We start from the raw sequence: 5,610 nt of genomic DNA, 5'->3' as shown, positions 1-5,610 counted from the left end.
AAACAGAAGTGGATGTCCTCTGGAGGAAAACCTCCTCCAATTTCATCTGATGAATTTCCACTGATGAAAATGAAGCATCATCACAATTGGGAAACGTGGTAAGGAAAGTTGAGGTGAATGGAGGTTAGTACGAACAACACAAACTACATTTGGAGTCTCCAAGGACACAGGTATCAAATACTGATTTTAAAAAAAGGCAGGGAATAAAGGGCACAATAAGAAATCCAAGCATTCAGTCTGATACTACCAGAAATGGCTGAGCAGAAGTGAAGAAAAATTAAATTGTCGAAACAAAAGCCACAAGTGTTGATGATAAAACTTAATAGATTGAATAAACAAAGTAAGTGAATAAAAAAAACAAGCAAAAGCATAACCGAGAACTAATAAATGCAGTATAGACGGAAATGGGGGAATAGAAAATATAAAAACAGGGCTGGTGAGATGGCTCAGTAGGTAATGGAACTTGCTTTTTTTGTTGTTGTTGTTTTTTTTTTCGAGACAGGGTTTCTCTGTGTAGCCCTGGCTGTCCTGGAACTCACTCTGTAGACCAGGCTGGCCTCGAACTCAGAAATCTGCCTGCCTCTGCCTCCCAAGTGCTGGGATTAAAGGTGTGCACCACCACCGCCCAGCTGGAACTCGCTTTAAAGCTGATGACCTGGGTTTGAGTCCCAGGATTCATGGTGGAAGGAGAGAATTGAGTCCTCTGACCTCCACATGCTCTCTCTCTCTCTCTCTCTCTCTCTCTCTCTCTCTCTCTCTCTCTCTCTCCCTCATCTTTCTCATTTTTGTTTTTATGAGGCAAGGTATTATGGTTGATATCAACTTGCCACAAATTAGCATTGCCCGAGTAGGGAACCTTACTTGAAGAACTGTTTTAATTGCCTTGATGGCTATGGGGAGTTCCACAAGTATAGGGCTCTGGGTGGCTCCTTGTAGCAGTACAGAAAAACAAAACAGCACAAAGCTGTATATTTCCCTCTTGGCTGCCTAGGTGATTTGCTCTCTTGCTCTGCTGCTATCAGAACCATCATTTTCATGCCTCCTGCTGCGGACTAATGAGCAGCAGCTCCCTAGGAACCTTGAGGGTTTCCAGTGCCTGCTGAGGACCTGCTGAGGCACCCAGGCTTATGAACTGAGCAACAATCATTCGTTTCCCCTTCCCACTGTGCCCTGGTGTAAGAGGCAGCCATTGTGGGACTGCTCTGATTGTTGAGGCACCAAAGCTAAAGGAACGAGTGAGTCTGGGGTTTTCAGCCTTTTAGGTGACAATACAATAAATTCACACACACACACACACACACACACACACACACACACACACACACAAACATACACACCACAATCAGTGAACTCCAGGATAAGTAAAAGACTCTTACCTCAAAAAATAAGGTGGAAAGTGATTGTTCTGAATGGTTTTGTGTTAACTTGATGCAAGCCAGGGTCATCAGAGAGGAAGGAGCCTCAGGTGAGGAAATGCTTCCATGATATCCCACTGTAAGACATTTTCTCTGTGGCCTCTGCATCAGCTCCTGATTCTAGGTTCCTTCCCTATCTGAGTTGCTGTCCTGACTTCCTTTAGTGTTGAACAATGATGTGGAAGTGTAAGCCAAATAAACCCTTTTCTCTCTAGCTTGTTTTTTCTTCACATTGTTTTGTTGTAGTAATAGACACTTGGCATTCTCTCTATATGTCTATATGTAGATATATGTCTACATATGTCTAAATATTGATGCATATATACATGCATGTACACACATGTGCACACACGCAAACTAGTACATGTACCACCTACACAATAAAATTACATATGTTCACTTTATTAGCCTATTTTTTGATTGGCCATTTTTGTTTTTTAAATTAATTTCCTTTTTTATTTTATTATTAAAATTTACTTTTATTCTTTAATCCTTTTTAAAAGTCCAGACTTTGTCCTCTTCCTGGTCTGCACCCTGAACCTCCTCCCCTTTCCCCCCTCCATCTCCAAGAGGATGTCCCCACCCCCACCCCTACCTCCCACCCCCAAACCCCACCCACACCCAATGACTTCCCCACTCTCCGGGGCCTCAAGTCTCTTGAGAGTTAGGTGCATCTTCTCTCACTGAGGCCAGACCAGGCAGTCCTCTGATGTATATGTGTTAGAGGCCTCATATCAGCTGGTGTATGGTGCCCATTTGTGTGTATGAGTGTGTGTGTGTGTGTGTGTGTGTGTGTGTGTGTATGTTTACTTTTTGAGGCTCTTTATAAATTGTGGATATTAACCCTCTGCCTGAGGCGTAGCTGATTTTCTCTAATTCTGTGGGTTGCTTGCTTTGTTGATAGTTTCTTTTGCTGTGCAGAAACAGTTAAATTTTAGGCAATCCCATATGCTGATTCCTGGTGTACTTTCCTGTGCTTTTCGAGTTCTGTTTAGAAAGTGTTTGCGTATTCTGAAATCTTGAAGAGTATTTCCTATGTTTTTCCTCTAGCACTTTGAGCATTTCACATTTGAAGTTAAGGTCTTTGCCTTTAGTTGATCTTTGAGTGAAGTAAAAGATCTGTATCTAATTTCATTTTTTTCTGCAGATAAATATCCAGTTTTGCTAACTCAACAGAATAAACTCAATGAATTTTATTTTATTTTATTTTATTTTATTTTATTTTATTTTATTTTGGGTTTTCAAGACAGGGTTTCTCTGTGTGGCCCTGGCTACCCTGGAACTCTGTAGACCAGGCTGGCCTTGAACTCAGAAATCTACCTGTCTCTGCCTCCCAAGTGCTGGGATTAAAGGCATGCACCACCACTGCCCGGCCTCAATCAATTTTATTAAGTATTAAATAAAAAAATAGAGCAAAGTGAAAGTAATCATAGAGAAATAAAACTATATATTGTATAAATATGATCATTTATATGAATGATAATAAGAACAAATGCAATAATACAAAACTATAGAATGCTCAATTAGCCAGGGAGGTATGGATATCTTGAATATATATCTATATTTAATAAAATATCATAAAAATACAATGCAAAGTGATAGAACTGTAAGAATATAAATAGACAAAATGAGCATCATACTGCATTTTAATGTGTTTTCCCAGTATATTAAAGTAGAGAAGATTTGAATGATTAGCAATCTTGACATAATGATCATGGACCAAGCTCTACACTCAATCTTTAAAGATGGTGCATTTTTCTCCATGTCACATGAGACATTTATAAAAAGTGGGTCAGAGCTAGAGAGGTGGCAAAGTGCTTGCTGTGTAAGCATGAGGACTCAAGTTTTGATCTTCAGCACACACATAAAAAGCTCAGCATAGTGGTGCTAACATGTAATATTAGTGCTGCTCTCAACCTTCGAGAAGCTCCTTCCTGCAGTGGGGAGTGGTTATCTTCAGACTCACAACACTCATCACGCTGAGAAAAGTGACTGCTGAGAGGTGCTTGTCCCTAAATAGGACATCTCCATCATTTTCTCCACTCAACTGGACGCGGAGAATGTCATAGAAGAGAGGGTGGAAAGAGGGTGAGAGTCAAAGGGTGGGGTAGAGTGCTGAGAAGTGCTGACTTGTGGATGCAATATGGCTACTGCACTTGTGAACTCATAGCAGCCGTGTTTACCTGTATGAGCTGTAACCTCCCTAAGAGCTAACCTGTGAGTATTCCAGCATCTATAGAGCAATGGCACATGAATGCTGCCCTTAGCTGAAGAGCTCTTGATACTTAATGGTTTCTGGGAGGTGGAAGTCAGTTTTCTTCAGGGGTAAGCTGTCCATGCTCTAGTAAATAATCCCACACTATACTAATAGATACAAGCAATTTAAACTCTGCGGGTTGTTTACAAAAACATAAAATATGAAAGGAGGAAGATGTGTTTTGAAGAAAGGTTCTAGAGTGATTGGGAAAGGTATAAGGTTAGGGGGCACTGAATGTGATCAGAACATTATATAAATGTATGAAATTGTCAAAGAATTCTGCTGGCTTCCACCTAACATGTACACATATACATGAACATCAATTTCCATATGTAGCCACCTGAATGATGCATGTACACACACACACACACACATGCACACGCACACGCACACGCACACACACAGAGCAAGTTTTAAGATATTTCAAATAACTGATATCATGTAGACCACATTCCTTTGCCATAATGTACTTAATCTAGAAGTCAACAATTTTTAAATATTCTAATGTATTTAGAATTAGATAAAACATCTCTTCTGAATCAAATAAACTATAATGGAAATTTAAAATAATAATATTACACATCATAGTTTGGGGGTACAGAGAAGTCAGCATTATTAATAAACACAGGGAACTATAACTTTTAAATATTTAAAAGTATATGATACTTTAAATTAATAAGCAAGATGACCAACAAAAAATTAGAATAAGAACATAATAAGTCAAAATAAGTAGAAAGCAAAAAATGATACAATAGAGAAGATTGACAAAGCCTACCCTGGTTCCTTGAAAATAGTAATAAGAGGATAAAACTGCCACATAATTCTTCCCTTTCCAAGTATAGCAAACATGCTTTCTCTTACTCATGCATTCTGAGAAATGATTTTCCAAGAAGGGATCTTGTGTTATGAAAAATCATTTTAGGTAGTTCTGGGTCTTCCACTTTGACATCCAATGTGCTAATCTCTGCTGAAGAAAATGACAAAATGACACACCCTTGGAGACAAGGTCGCAGATAATAATGGCCTCTCCCTTCAGCTTAGCTACAATGACCATATCAATCCACTTCACATTTATTTTCAACAGATGAAATGAACTTACAGTTTCACAGCGGAAACAGATAGAGGTATGTTAGGCATGAGGTAGGTCCCTTAGGACTTAGTAGCATTCATTACTACTGATCATTCTGACAAGTAACTTAAATAGGTGCAGTGAACAAGGGTAATATGAAAGGAAAGGTGAGTACTGGCTGAACTAAGAGCTCACTCAGGTTTGCTGTGTGAGAATGTGAACTTAGATCAGAGTTTACAAGAGAAATTGAAGCTATGGATTTTAAATCACTGCCAAAGACCAAACCCTTATATCTTGTAACCTTTCCTATGATAATAATTCTACCCACCCTTTTTTTTTGCCATAGTTTGGATATGGAATGTACCCTCGAGGCCCATGTATTAAAGTTTTGCTTCTCAAATTGTGTTACCACTGAGAAGTGAGGAAACCTTCAGAATAGAGAGTACTAGTGGAAGGAATTCAAATCACTGCAAGTTCCCATTTCAAAAACCATTTCAATGGCTTGGAGTAAAGCCAAATGCTCATAGTGTATGATATCAATATGTTCTTGAAGTCAGTGGGAAAAGATGTTATTGAGAACTTTTGCCCATGTTCATCAAGGGATTTGGTCTATATTTTGTTGCTGTGTCTTTATCTAGGTTATTTTTTTTTTAAATCAAGATAACACTGGCTTTATAGGATGAACTAGGAAGCTTTATTTTATGAAATAGTTTGAAGAGCACTGATCGTATCTTTTATTTTAAGTTTGGAAGAATTCAGCTGTGACTGTCTGGTCCTGTACTTTTCTTTGTCATGAGACATTTGTGGGGAAATGTTCTTTGTTTGTAGTGTGTAGTACTGGGTTCTATAAGGACATTTCCATACAAGTA

Source organism: Apodemus sylvaticus, chromosome X (genome assembly GCF_947179515.1).
Source record: "Apodemus sylvaticus chromosome X, mApoSyl1.1, whole genome shotgun sequence".
Taxonomy (NCBI): Eukaryota; Metazoa; Chordata; class Mammalia; order Rodentia; family Muridae; genus Apodemus; species Apodemus sylvaticus.
This window is presented reverse-complemented; position numbering follows the sequence as displayed.